This window comes from Triticum urartu, chromosome 1A, assembly GCF_056163025.1.
Source record: "Triticum urartu cultivar PI428250 chromosome 1A, HENAU_Tu73, whole genome shotgun sequence".
NCBI lineage: Eukaryota > Viridiplantae > Streptophyta > Magnoliopsida > Poales > Poaceae > Triticum > Triticum urartu.
The window spans coordinates 515021442-515036879 of NC_141873.1; the positions used below are offsets into that span (position 1 = coordinate 515021442).

The 15438-nt window shown below is 50.2% G+C and overlaps 1 long non-coding RNA gene across 1 annotated transcript; it reads right to left on the reverse strand.

Annotated features, from left to right (window-relative positions):
* Positions 1-7945: 7945 nt before the first annotated feature.
* On the reverse strand, positions 7946-11174 carry LOC147992110 (uncharacterized). Its single transcript, XR_015615046.1, has 3 exons — positions 10926-11174; positions 9548-9622; positions 7946-8232 (listed from the first exon to the last, which is right to left on the reverse strand). It is a non-coding gene; the product is annotated as an uncharacterized LOC147992110 (long non-coding RNA).
* Between the last annotated feature and the right edge of the window lie 4264 nt (positions 11175-15438).

The following is a 15438-nucleotide window of genomic DNA, read 5'->3' on the forward strand; positions in this document are numbered from 1 at the left end:
GCACAAACTGGGATACAGATCGAAAGAGGCGCAAGCCTCCTGCCTGGGATCCTCCTAACTACTCCTGGTCGTCGTCAACGGTGGCGTCTGGCTCCTGGACTCCAGCATCTGGTTGCGACAACCAGAAAGAAAAGGAAAGGGGGAAAAGGGGGGGAGAAAGCAACCGTGAGTACTCATCCAAAGTACTCGCAAGCAAGGAGCTACACTATATATGCATGGGTATCAAATGGAATCAGGGTATCATATGTGGACTGAACTGCAGAATGCCAGAATAAGAGGGGGATAACTAATCCTGTCGAAGACTACGCTTCTGGCCACCTCCATCTTGCAGCATGTAGGAGAGAGTAGATGGTAAGTTCACCAAGTAGCATCAAGTAGCATCGTATAGCATAATCCTAACCGATGATCCTCCCCTCGTCGCCCTGTGAGAGAGCGATCACCGGTTGTATCTGGCACTTGGAAGGGTGTGTTTTATTAAGTATCCGGTTCTAGTTGTCGTAAGGTCAAGGTACAACTCCAAGTCGTCCTGTTACCGAAGATCACGGCTATTCGAATAGATTAACTTCCCTGCAGGGGTGCACCACATATCCCAACACGCTCGATCCCATTTGGCCAGACACACTTTCCTGGGTCATGCCCGGCCCCGGAAGATCAACACGTCGCAGCCCTACCTAGGCACAACAGAGAGGTCAGCACGCCGGTCTAAATCCTATGGCGTAGGGGTCTGGGCCCATCGCTCATTGCACACCTGCACGTTGCGTACGCGGCCGGAAGTAGAACTAGCCCCCTTAATACAAGAGCAGGCTTACGGTCCAATCCGGCGCGCGCCACTCAGTCGCTGACATCACGAAGGCTTCGGCTGATACCACGATGTCGAGTGCCCATAACTGTCCCCGCGTAGATGGTTAGTGCGTATAGGCCAATAGCCAGACTCAGATCAAATACCAAGATCTCGTTAAACATGTTAAGTATCCGCGAACACCGACCAGGGCCAGGCCCACCTCTCTCCTAGGTGGTCTCAACCTGCCCTGTCGCTCCGCCATGAAGTAACAGTCGAGGGCCATCGGGAATCCAGGCCCACCTCTACCGGGATGGAGCCACCTGCCCCTTCAGCCCCCATCTCCGAACAGTATCATAAGTAATGTAACTGTGTAAAGTATATAGTATATGCCCGTGATCACCTCCCGAAGTGATCACGGCCTAGTAGTATAGCATGGCAGACGGACAAGAGTGTAGGGCCACTGATGGAACACTAGCATCCTATACTAAGCAGTAGGATAGCAGGTAATGGTAACAACAGTAGTAGCAAGGACAGGCTATGCATCAGGATAGGAATAACGGAAAGCAGTAACATGCTACACTGCTCTAATGCAAGCAGTATAGAGAAGAGTAGGCGATATCTGGTGATCAAAGGGGGGGCTTGCCTGGTTGCTCTTGCAAGAGAGAGGGGTCGTCAACACCATAGTCGTACTGGGTAGCAGCGGCGTCGGTCTCGGTGTCTAGCAGAGAAGAGGGGGAAGAAACAATAAATATAATGCAAACAAATGCATGACGATGCATGACATGACAAAGCGTGGTGCTAGGTGTGCCCTAATGCGGTACGAGGTGGTACCGGTGAAGGGGGGAAACATCCGGGAAAGTATTCCCGGTGTTCCGCGTTTTCGGACAGATGAACCGGAGGGGGAAAGTTGCGTGTTTGTTATGCTAGGGATGCGTGGCGGATGAACGGGCTGCGTATCCGGATTCGTCTCGTCGTTCTGAGCAACTTTCATGTACAAAGTTTTTCCATCCGAGCTGCGGTTTATTTTATATTAATTTTAGAAGATTTAAATCAATTTTAGGATTTATTTAATTATTTAAATCAACATTATCCAGAACAGTGTTTGCTGATGTCAGCATGACATCAGCAGTTGACCTGGTCAACCTGACAGGTGGGTCCCACCTATCAGTGACACATTTAGTTATCCAGTTTAATTAACCTAATCAGAATTAATTAGGGGTGGGCCCCACTGTCATTGACTGATTAATTAACTACCTAATAGTTTAATTAGTTTAGTTATTTGATTACTTTAATTAATCAAAATTAATTAATTAATTAATTAATTAATATTTATTAATTTATTTATTTTTATTATTTTTATTTTTATATATTTTTTTATTAAAAAAACGTTCTGGGCAGGGCCCATGTGTCATAGGCCTATGGCCAATTGGGCACTGGGTGCGGGCACCGACAGCTCGAGCGGGCGCAGCGGGCGCCCGATAGGGCGCCGCAAGGAGCAGCGCGGGGCGACGGGCAGGGGGAGTTTGGGGTGGCCGGCGGGCGGCGGCCGGAGGCGAGGCCAGCAGTGGAGGTGGGGATCAGAAGCGGCAAGCAGTAGCCATGGCAGTAGGCGGTGGTGCGCGCCAGCGAGCGCGGGGGCGAGGCAAGGCGGAGGGCCACGGGCGCAGGGCAAGGCGCGCGCGGGGCGTGGCCATGGGGGCGACGCGGCAGCAGAGCTAGCGGGCAGCGGCACGGCCGCGGGCACGCGGCGGTGCGCGCGGGCGAGCGTGGGGAGGGGACGCGGTGAGGCGCGCGGCCCAGGCGCGGCGCGGGGAAGGAGGCCGCGGCCCCGGGTTGGCAGCGGGGCGCTGGGCGCGCGAGCGCGCGCGCATCGACGGGGGGGGCGGCGCGGCCAGGAGCTGGGGCGCGGCGCGCGGGTGCCATGTGCGTGCACGGGACGAGGGACCCGCGGGGGAAGGGGCACGGCCACAGCGGTGACCGGACAAGGAGAGGGGGGAGCTCAGATGGGAGGAGTAGGGCACGGGCAGCGTGCGCGGGGTGGTCCGACGAGGAGGAGACGAGGAGGAGGACGGTGTGCGACGGGGCGGCGTCCAGGTTGAGGTGGCGACGGCGTAGGGCGACGGGGCACCGGCGGGGAGGGCACTCCGGGCGGCGGCAGTTGGCGAAGGGGGGCGCGGAGGAGAGTGGGAGGGGCGGCGCCGGCGTCGGGCCTGAGCCCGATTGGATCGGGGGAGAGGGAGTGGGGGCGCGAGTGGGGGAGTGGGTAGTGGGGGTGGGTAGCGGTTTAGGGTTTCGGGGGATAGGGACATATAGGCGAGGGAGGTGCGGGGTGGGCCGGCCCAGTTGGGCCAAGGGGTCCAGTGGGGGGTCTCTTTTTACCTTTTTTTGGTTAGTTTCCTTTTCTGTTTTTGTGTTTTCTTTTCCTTTTATTTATTCTTTCCTGCTTTATTGTAGTTGCATTCTATTTTAGTAAAACATACACTTAGTATCTAAATTAGTATTACAACCTAGTCCATAGTCACAAAAAGTCTAGACCCAAAATAACTTAGTTTGACATTTTATTAATTATAAAAGTTATTCAAATAATCATTTTTACTACTGTTTTATTCATCTCATAGTATTTAAACATTTTATACATGTGTGGTTTTTCCCCATAATTATCTATGCAATATTTGGTTCACTCCGAACATTTTAGTTTTAATATTTGAAAACTTTTATTGTTTGCCTATTTTTGAATTTGAATTTGAATCGGTTTCGAACTAACTCGAGATTAGCAACTATAAACGAGGTGACGTGGCATCATTAGCAGAGGATCACTGTAGCTTAATTACCCGGGCGTCACAATTCTCCTCCACTACAAGAAATCTCGTCCCGAGATTTAAGCGGTGGAGTAAGGGGCGAAGGTGTTGGTAGCGAAAAACCTAACGAGTCTTCTCGGTCTTGGCTGCCTTTTCGAAGAGGTTGATCCCTTTCGTTGATGTCTTCATTTCACTGCTTCAAGTCACCATGATCAATTTGTCATCCTTTCTTCGGGATCTCCATCGTACTTACGAATAGGTAAGGGGCAGCTCTACAACGATAGGATGTTACAAGGGAAAATCTTCTCGGGGTTTCCCCAAGTATGAACATATGAGTATCTCTCGAGTTGAACAAATGAAACACATCGAGAGCAAAGTAAGACGGTGCAATAAGAAGTTTCAAGCGGATAGGCAATCGTTCATTGCCTGAAACGGAGTGTGAATGGGGTTCAGAGCAACGGGAATAAGTATTGTGTCCGATACCAGAATTGATCACTAGGAAGGTGGCTCGCAAATTACATACGAAGTCAAGCTCTAGGAATAACTTTGGCAACAGGGTGTATAGGAGAGTCAGGTTTCGATCCTGTAGAATGGTGGGTTATGGACCCACCATGTGGTTTAAAAGTAGGAAGGGCGGTGACATCTTGCCCGATCATGTAAGCAAGGCCTGTCAGAGGATAATCTGTCTGTTATGTCGGCAACAACATCGGTACCAAGGGCTAGGGATGAAGAGAACCCTTTTCCTGCTCGTTGAACGAGGCGGGCCAATAGGCAAGGTTCTCGTCCATCGGCGGTTACCGGAATGTCAAGAACAATAGTAACAGGGTCTTACTGACAGAATTGTACACCGAGGTGTTTACCTAAGTAGGAGAAAACTACTGCTTAGATTATATAGATCACAAGAGAGGTCAAACAAACCAATGAAAAAGGAAAACGTGATCATCAGGTTAAAAGAACAATGGAAAGGGAAATGTGTTTAAACACATATTCCACGGGTATATCTTTCCCAAGGACGAGGAGAGCATGATATCCATGACATGATAGTAAGCAGAAAACCCTTTAGGTAAGGGGAGAGAAATTTCATAACATTACCCATACAGCGGTGTTTGGATAACTGAGCAAGAAACATTTAGCATTGGGCTTCAAACTTTCTTGTTGAAAATCGGAGTACCATAGACATGCTTCGAGATAGCATTGAATTGGTCTTCAAACAAAGATCGAACTTGGATACACAAATGATTCATCAAGAACAACATATAGAATAAGTCTTACGATTTCCTCATGGAAGAATGACTAAACTTGCTAAAAAGGAAAACTATAACAATGGGTCCTCCGGCCCGGTGCGCTAGGCATGACATCACCTTACCGGTCACATAAAGACCATTGTTATAACTCTTGGAAATATATCCCAACCATCATATCTGACCGAGATTCAGATCTGATTGGTGTTAGGATATGTCAGACTCAGGATGTCTGAGAAGAAAAGGTGTAACACAATTGACGGGATGACATTGTAAGATTCTCGGGAAATGAACTATAGAAGCAAGTTTCGAAACAATAGTTCATCATTAACCAAGGAGAAGATGAGGATGTGGATGATGGACTCAGTGATCATTCATCGAGAATTCCAAAAAGATGGATTTCCACAATTATGTGAACAAGGAGATAATCATTGGGCGGATCAAATGATATAATGATGTATGCTCGAGGGAAACATACACAACTGAACAATGATAGAAGGGTGCACCCAGGAATCTGGACTAGGTAGCACGATCAATGTTCGAATGATGATTCAATAAGCAATAAACTTAGAATGAAACTGTAGACCAATAACTTCAAAGCAATAGGGTTGCTAGAAGTTTAGAATTTACACCTCACAGACCATTTGTCGGTTTTCCGGTTAGAAACAACACGAGGACCAAGGAAAGAATGGTGATGTTAATAAGTATCACTTGTGTCAAGAATTCTTATGGGTGGTGAATTTCTTGCCACACTCTTGACATATAAAGGGTAATACTCCAAGGTAAAGAAGAACAGATGCTGGATAGCAAGGAACTCAAGGTATAACACAAAACTCAATCAAGTTTGTGTTGGAGGGAAGTAAATAGGGTGGTCGATGATAACACAGATCATCGAGGGCAAGGGTGGTACTTCTCATCATGAACTCAATTGATATCCTGGAAGAGCTCAAAATGTTGATGATGATCACGACACAATTGTTGAGAGATTTCATGAAGACGTAATCGGTCGATGATGACATCAAGTCAAAGGAAGGATGAAGCGGAAGGTTATTGGAACCATGGGTAGGACACAAACTTGAAATCAAGCTTGCCATTTTTATGGCGAAATTACATGAGGAGGAAGATCGATGTAGGGTTAGCTCATCATCGAAAATTGTGCTCAGGAAAGAAGGACCAGGTAGCATAGTTGAAATTTAGCACAATTATGATATAGTCGATCAGGCTTGGAATGACATGAAGGATCATTAAACTCATAAGCAACAGAGATTACTTAGAGTTATTGAATCGAAGTGCGGAATTGATTCACTTATTAGTGTTCTCGGTTGACGACAACCCAGAACCTAGGAAAATTGGAATCGGTGAGAAATAACAGTTGATGAAGAACCCATAAGAAGTTATGTAGTTCCATGATATTCTCGCGGTACCAGAGGGTATACTCAAGGGTAGAGCGGGATAGAGGTTGGACAAGTGAAATCATTTGCAGAAGGCAAGCACTTAAACTTGCCCAAGAAATGGGATCAAAGAAGAACAATATGGTCGAAACCACGGTCGCAAAAGACCAAGCATAGATAAGAGAAGAAGTTATAACAAGGGGATTATTATTACTACGAGAAGCTCCCATGATAAGTTCCACCTCGGGTCCATGGGCATGAACACAAAATCCAAGGTCGACTCCCACTTCTCCAAAGCATAACCTTACATTCACTTCTCGTTTCGATAATGGCATTAGTGTTGATAGTTTTACCTGGTGAAATACCAGATGAGTATGACCCGTGAAACTTCCGAGTACACACATATTAAGGAAGGCATAGGTTCAACCCATCAGGGCATCTTAGGAACATAAACCACAAACTTCAATCGTAAATACCACCAGCTCGAAAACAGAGCATGGTTGAGAAAACAGAGGATACAATTTACCAAAAGCATTATGTATCCGAGGAAAGACTCACCAGCTTATAGAATATGAAGGACGCTATCGGATAAAATCCAACAAAGGATCTGGTGGTCCACCAGGGGTCTGATGTGAGCATCGGTACTCAACCAGAGGAAGAGACAATGCAAGGAGATCAGACTATAGAAACAACTGACTAATTCAAAGCTCAAATGCAAAAGATTTATGATTTCCAATCAAGGGATCAGAAGCAAACACTCTGATTAAGGATGGATAAGTTGCGTATGCTTAGGGGTACAATCGATGGCAATCTGATTGGTCGAGAACCAGCTCATGTTTAAAATGATGTCTGAGCCGGAAAGATAATTTAAAAGGATCAACTGATGATTGCGTGCATTCGCACACATGTTGAATCAATAGGATCAAAATGACGGTGTCTAAGGATACTAACGAATATTGCCAGACATATGGAAAGCATCCATAATGCAAGAAGACAAGTATTGCAGAGCAATAAGCTACTAAGGATTTTTGGAGGATCGAATAGTATTTCGAAGACCATTGTGAAACACATGAACAACTGGGGGATGAGCAGATACTCGATAAGCGCGAGAATTATCCATAGGGTTATTCAGGTGACAAAGAACATCAAGGCAGTAAGCTCAAAGGATTATCGAAACAACGACGAGTATTTCGGGGTATCCTGTAATAACAAGACCAACTGGGGATGATTGTAAGAATAACAACTGAAAGTAGTTATCCATAAGGGTTGACGGTGGAAGGGGAATTGCAAACGCGATGAACACAGGTCCTCGGGTTAACAGCAGAGAGTATCTTCAGGGTCTTCACGTGCAGCAGACGATCATCAGTAATAAGGGGCTCTCCGGGTGAGTGATAACGAGATCCTAATGTTAGATTTAGCAAAATTCATTTAACCCGAATAGAAGAGAGGTTAGAGTCCCAGAGTAAAGGTCGAGGAGCAAAAGATCCTAGTAACACCCGATGGCGACGTGGGCCCAGGGGCCGCACAGCCATGTTAGTAAAACTTTTTGCAATGTCTAGACTCGACTTTGGCCAAGGAGTGTGGAAGGGGGATTCCTACAGGCAGTCGGCTCTGATACCAACTTGTGACGCCCCCGATTCAATCATACACTAATCATACACGCAAACGTGTACGATCAAGATCAGGGACTCACGGGAAGATATCACAACACAACTCTACAAATAAAATAAGTCATACAAGCATCATATTACAAGCCAGGGGCCTCGAGGGCTCGAATACAAGAGCTCGATCATAGACGAGTCAGCAGAAGCAACAATATCTGAGTACAGACATAAGTTAAACAAGTTGCCATAAGATGGCTAGCACAAACTGGGATACAGATCGAAAGAGGCGCAAGCCTCCTGCCTGGGATCCTCCTAACTACTCCTGGTCGTCGTCAGCGGGCAGCACGTAGTAGTAGGCACCTCCGGTGTAGTAGGAGTCGTCGTCGACGGTGGCGTCTGGCTCCTGGACTCCAGCATCTGGTTGCGACAACCAGAAAGAAAAGGAAAGGAGGAAAAGGGGGGAGAAAGCAACCGTGAGTACTCATCCAAAGTACTCGCAAGCAAGGAGCTACACTACATATGCATGGGTATCAAATGGAATAAGGGTATCATATGTGGACTGAACTGCAGAATGCCAGAATAAGAGGGGGATAACTAATCCTGTCGAAGACTACGCTTCTGGCCACCTCCATCTTGCAGCATGTAGGAGAGAGTAGATGGTAAGTTCACCAAGTAGCATCAAGTAGCATCGTATAGCATAATCCTAACCGATGATCCTCCCCTCGTCGCCCTGTGAGAGAGCGATCACCGGTTGTATCTGGCACTTGGAAGGGTGTGTTTTATTAAGTATCCGGTTCTAGTTGTCATAAGGTCAAGGTACAACTCCAAGTCGTCCTGTTACCGAAGATCACGGCTATTCGAATAGATTAACTTCCCTGCAGGGGTGCACCACATATCCCAACACGCTCGATCCCATTTGGCCGGACACACTTTCCTGGGTCATGCCCAGCCTCGGAAGATCAACACGTCGCAGCCCTACCTAGGCATAATAGAGAGGTCAGCACACCGGTCTAAATCCTATGGCGCAGGGGTCTGGGCCCATCGCTCATTGCACCCCTGCACGTTGCGTACGCGGCCGGAAGCAAAACAAGCCCCCTTAATACAAGAGCAGGCTTACGGTCCAATCCGGCGCGCGCCACTCAGTCGCTGACATCACGAAGGCTTCGGCTGATACCACGATGTTGAGGGCCCATAACTGTCCCCGCGTAGATGGTTAGTGTGTATAGGCCAATAGCCAGACTCAGATCAAATACCAAGATCTCGTTAAACATGTTAAGTATCGGCGAACACCGACCAGGGCCAGGCCCACCTCTCTCCTAGGTGGTCTCAACCTGCCCTGTCGCTCCGCCATGAAGTAACAGTCGGGGGCCGTCGGGAACCCAGGCCCACCTCTACCGGGATGGAGCCACCTGCCCCTTCAGCCCCCATCTCCGAACAGTATCATAAGTAATGTAACTGTGTAAAGTATATAGTATATGCCCGTGATCACCTCCCGAAGTGATCACGGCCCAGTAGTATAGCATGACAGACGGACAAGAGTGTAGGGCCACTGATGGAACACTAGCATCTTATACTAAGCAGTAGGATAGCAGGTAATGGTAACAACAGTAGTAGCAAGGACAGGCTATGCATCAGGATAGGAATAACGGAAAGCAGTAACATGCTACACTGCTCTAATGCAAGCAGTATAGAGAAGAGTAGGAGATATCTGGTGATCAAAGGGGGGGCTTGCCTGGTTGCTCTTGCAAGAGAGAGGGGTCGTCAACACCATAATCGTACTGGGTAGCAGCGGCGTCGGTCTCGGTGTCTAGCGAGAGAAGAGGGGGAAGAAAAAATAAATATAATGCAAACAAATGCATGACGATGCATGACATGACAAAGCGTGGTGCTAGGTGTGCCCTAACGCGGTACGAGGTGGTACCGATGAAGGAAGGAAACATCTGGGAAAGTATTCCCGGTGTTCCGCGTTTTCGGACAGATGAACCGGAGGGGGAAAGTTGCGTGTTTGTTATGCTAGGGATGCGTGGCGGATGAACGGGCTGCGTATCCGGATTCATCTCGTCGTTCTGAGCAACTTTCATGTACAAAGTTTTTCCATCCGAGCTGCGGTTTATTTTATATTAATTTTAGAAGATTTAAATCAATTTTAGGATTTATTTAATTATTTAAATCAACATTATCCAGAACAGTGTTTGCTGACGTCAGCATGACATAGGCAGTTGACCTAGTCAACCTAACATGTGGGTCCCACCTGTCAGTGACACATTTAGTTATCCAGTTTAATTAACCTAATCAGAATTAATTAGGGGTGGGCCCCACTGTCATTGACTGATTAATTAACTAGCTAATAGTTTAATTAGTTTAGTTATTTGATTAGTTTAATTAATCAAAATTCATTAAGTTAATTCATTCTTTAATTAATTAATTAATAAATTATTATTTATTTATTTATTTATTTTTATTATTTTATTATATATATATATATTAAAAAAACGTTCTGGGCAGGGCCCATGTGTCATAGGCCTATGGCCAATTGGGCACTGGGTGCGCGCACCGGGCGGCTCGAGCAGGCGTAGCGGGCGCCCGATAGGGCGCCGCAAGGAGCAGCGCGGGGCGACGGGCAGGGGGGTTTGGGGTGGCCGGCGGGCGGCGGCCGGAGGCGAGGCTAGCAGCGGAGGTGGGGATCAGCAGCGGCGAGCAGCAGCCATGGCAGCAGGCGGTGGTGCGCGCCAGCGAGCGCGGGGGCGAGGCAAGGCGGAGGGCCACGGGCGCAGGGCAAGGCGCGCGCGGGGCGTGGCCATGGGTGCGACGCGGCAGCAGAGCGAGCGGGCAGTGGCACGGCCGCGGGCGCTCGGCTGTGTGTGCGGGCGAGCGCGGGGAGGGGACGCGGTGAGGTGCGCGGCCCAGGCGCGGCGCGGGGAAGGAGGCCGCGGCCCCGGGTTGGCAGCGGGGCGCTGGGCGCGCGAGCGCGCGCGCATCGACGGGGGGGCCGCGCGGCCAGGAGCTGGGGCGCGGTGCGCAGGTGCCATGTGCGTGCACGGGACGAGGGACCCGTGGGGGAAGGGGGCACGGCCACGGCGGTGACCGGACAAGGAGAGGGGGGAGCTCACATGGAAGGAGTAGGGCACGGGCAGCGTGCGCGGGGTGGTCCGGCGAGGAGGAGACGAGGAGGAGGATGGTGTGCGACGGGGCGGCGTCCGGGTCGAGGTGGCGACGGCGTAGGGCGACGGGGCACCGGCGGGGAGGGCACTCCGGGCGGCGGCAGTTGGCGAAGGGGGGCGCGGAGGAGAGTGGGAGGGGCGGCGCCGGCGTCGGGCCTGATCCCTGATTGGATCGGGGGAGAGGGATTGGGGGCGCGAGTGGGGGGAGTGGGTAGTGGGGGTGGGTAGCGGTTTAGGGTTTCAGGGGATAGGGCCATATAGGCCAGGGAGGTGCGGGATGGGCCGGCCCAGTTGGGCCAAGGGGTCCAGTGGGGGGTCTCTTTTTACCTTTTTTTTGGTTAGTTTCCTTTTCTGTTTTTGTGTTTTCTTTTCCTTTTATTTATTCTTTCCAGCTTTATTGTAGTTGCATTCTATTTTAGTAAAACATACACTTAGTATCTAAATTAGTATTACAACCTAGTCCATAGTCACAAAAAGTCTAGACCCCAAATAACTTAGTTTGACATTTTATTAATTATAAAAGTTATTCAAATAATCATTTTTACTACTGTTTTATTCATCCCATAGTATTTAAACATTTTATACATGTGTGGTTTTTCCCCCATAATTATCTATGCAATATTTGGTTCACTCCGAACATTTTAGTTTTAATATTTGAAAACTTTTATTGTTTGCCCATTTTGAATTTGAATTTGAATCGGTTTCGAACTAACTCGAGATTAGCAACTATAAACGAGGTGACGTGGCATCATTAGCAGAGGATCACTGTAGCTTAATTACCCGGGCGTCACACCGCTGGAGGGGGAGAGGTCTCTTCTTCTTCCTCCTCGTCTTCACGGGAGGAATGCGCCTCGGAACCGTCGGATGATGGATCTGACACCTCCTGGCGCCAGGCACTCTTTCGAGTCCCCGCGGCCTTTTTTGCGGCCTTCTTCTCCGGCAGCACATAGGGTGCCGGAACCAGCAGCTTCGCCAGGCGAGCGTCCGCTGGCCTTCGGGCAAAGGAGCCGGACAGTTGATCTGTCTGGATGTCACCTGCCAATCCTGCCAAGGGTAAGGGAGTTTAGATCCCGCATGAAGTCAAACTATGAAAAACCGATACCCTGTAAAAGAAAAAAACAGCTTACCGCGAGAGCATGACGCTGCGCACTGAATCCGCGATCCTCAGTAGCGGATGCGGGAGCCTCGGCGCCCTTGAAAAGCACCTTCCAGGCATCTTCGTACGTCGTGTCGAAGAGCCTGCTCAGAGTTTGGTGTCGCGCCGGTTCGAACTCCCACAGGTTGAAAGCCCGTTGCTAACACGGGAGGATCAAGCGGATGAGTATAACCTGGGCTACGTTGACAAGTTTGAGCTTCTTGTCCACCAGGGTTTGGACGCATGTTTGGAGTCCGGTCAGCTCTCCCTTCTTACCCCACGATAGGCCTGTCTCCTTCTGGGAGGTGAGCCGCGTAGGGGGTCCGGGTCAAAACTCAGGGGGTGCGACCCATTCGGCGTCGCGTGGCTCGGTGATGTAAAACCACCCCGATTACCACCCCTTCAGGGTCTCCACAAAGGAGCCCTCGAGCCATAGGACGTTGGCCATCTTGCCCACCATGGCGCCTCCGCACTACGCCTAGTTGTCGCGCACCACTTTCGGCTTGACGTTGAAAGTCTTGAGCCATAGGCCGAAATGGGGGCGGATGCGGAGGAAGGCCTCGCACACGACGATAAACGCCGAGATGTTGAGGACAAAGTTCGGGGCCAGATCATGGAAATCTAGGCCGTAGTAGAACATGAGCCCCCGGACAAATAGGTGGAGAGGGAAGCCCAGTCCGCGGAGGAAATGGGGGAGAAACACCACCCTCTCATGGGGCCTAGGGTGGGGATGAGCTGCCCCTTTTCGGGAAGCCGGTACGCGATGTCGTTAGACAGGTATCTGGCTTTCCTCAGCTTTTTGATGTGTCCCTCCGTGACAGAGGAGACCATCCACTTGCCTCCCGCTCCGGACATGGCTGGAGAAGGTTGAGGTGGGGAGTGCGGACTTGGGTGCTGGAGCCCGAGTGCGCAAGAATGGATAGGCGAAGGAGGAAGAAGGCGTAGGTGAAAAGGTGGATCCTTATCCCCTCATATGGGTGGACGTGACTACATGTCCCCACCAGCCTGGTAAAACTCGCTTATCTCCAAGCGCCGTAACCAATGGCGCGATTGGGTTACCCACGCCCGTATTGATGAGAATCCCGGGATAAGGGGACACGATCTCTGCTTTAACAAGACGTGCCAAGGAAACCGCCTCGCATGACGTGCTGAGGTGGGATAATGAAACAACTCGGATAAAGGCTTGGCCGTGGTGTGACACGCTACGGAATACGTCAGCAGATTAGATTGGTGTAAATATTATTCTCTCTATGGCAATATGTGGAAACTTATTTTGCAGAGCCGGACATTATCTTCGTGTTCAAAATCTTCTATGAAGTACTTGGAGGAGAACCCGCCTTGCAATGTCGAAGAAAATCTGCGCGCCGGACTCGTCGTCATTGAAGCCTAGTTCAGAGGCTACTGAGGGAGTCCTGGATTAGGGGGTGTTCGGATAGCCGGACTATACCTTCAGCCGGATTCCTGGACTATGAAGATACAAGATTGAAGACTCCGTCCCGTGTCTGGAAGAGACTTTCCTTGGCGTGGAAGGCAAGCTTGGCGATACGGATATGAAGATCTCCTATCATTGTAACCGACTTTGCGTAACCCTAACCCTCTCTGGTGTCTATATAAACCGGAGGGTTTTAGTCCGTAGGACAACGTACACATCAACAATCATACCATAGGCTAGCTTCTAGGGTTTAGCCTCCTCGATCTCGTGGTAGATCTATTATTGTACTACCCATATCATCAATATTAATCAAGCAGGACGTAGGGTTTTACCTCCATCGAGAGAGCCCGAACCTGGATAAAACTTCTTGTCACTTGTCTCCTGTTACCATCCGGCCTAGACGCATAGTTCGGGACCCCCTACCCGAGATCCGCCGGTTTTGATACCGACACCCACCCCTTCAACTAATATAAGGAGGGGCAGGGCTCCCCAAAGAGAGACAAGCAACAAGAAACAATCTCTAGGGCTAGACACAAAGAGCCGGTTTACTGGTGACTTTCTCATGAGCATAATAAGATCTAGCCACAAACAACATGTAGGGCTATTACCGGACGATATTTCCCGGGGCCCGAAGCTGTCTAAATCCTTGTCTTGTGTTGCGTCTCTCAATTTCGCTCAATCCCTCCCAAGCTACTACAAAGATGCGTTGGCCTCACGACTAAGTCCTCACACTAGGACATCTACCGTGATAATTCTACTACAGTTGGCGCCCACCATGAGGCTTGTGCACGGTGGTGTTGAGTTTTTGAAAAAAACACTTACAGGAATCGAGAAATTGGCAATTAGCCGGAAGAAGGAGAGCCGGCATGGGATAGCCTTCGGCAGAGCCGGAACATTCAATGTTTTTGATCAGAATTGTTGATTTTGAAGCTAGCAGTATAAGCGTTTGGCGTTTGATGCATCGCCGAGGCAACGTGATCCGTCGAAACCGAATATAAGAATCAGTTCTTTTCGGCTACAATTGCGTGTCGACAAAGCCGAGAGGAGTTTTTTGGTAGCTGCTGTACGTCGCGTCATATCAATCCGTATCCGAGGAGACACGAGCTGCCGGGTCCAGATCCGTACGCCAGCATACAGTCAATCTGATGAAGAAAAGAAAAAAATTCAACCCGGAAGTGGACCAGGTCACAACCCAGGAACGAGGACGACTGCAACCCGGTCTCCTCCGGCCTGACGGCTGCGTCCCTACTCGCAAGTGGGCCGCGGTTGTGCCGCCGCCGGCCGGCGTCAAGACCTCCGCAGCCGCGGCCTCCGTGTCGTGCTGTACCAAGCCGCCGCCGACGGGCCCGCCTCACTCTGAGCTGCTGGGCCTCGATGTCCGCCCCTGTGCCGCGGCCGCCGTCTGCGCTGGCTCCCGCGCCTTCCCGCATGGCTTGACCCGTCGTCTTCCCTGTCAAACTGGCTGATGCCCCCGCCTCGTCGGGGACATTCATGGGCGGATGCAGGCGAGGGATCCATCACCTCGATTCGAGCAGCCAAACTGACCCTGAGCCGTCTGCGATGTCCATCTTCAATTCGGCCTCAGCAAGCCGCCGCCTGCTTTAAACCGCCGGACTCCGTTTTCCTCGAGACGCCACATCTGCCCGCCTGCTCGGGCACCGCCTTGAACCGCCGCTCCGAGTCGCTGCCACGCCGACTCGGACTAACACGGGGAGGGAGCACGCCTTGGACCAGATGCTCATGCGGCTGACCCTCGCCGGATGCCCGCCTCGCCCCGCTGCTTGTCCATGTGCCCCCTTTCCTCCATCACTTCGTTTCACCTCCACGTCCGCGTCCGTACGCAAGCTCGCTATGGAGGTAATTAGCCACATCAGCAAACGGGTGAAGCACAGTCC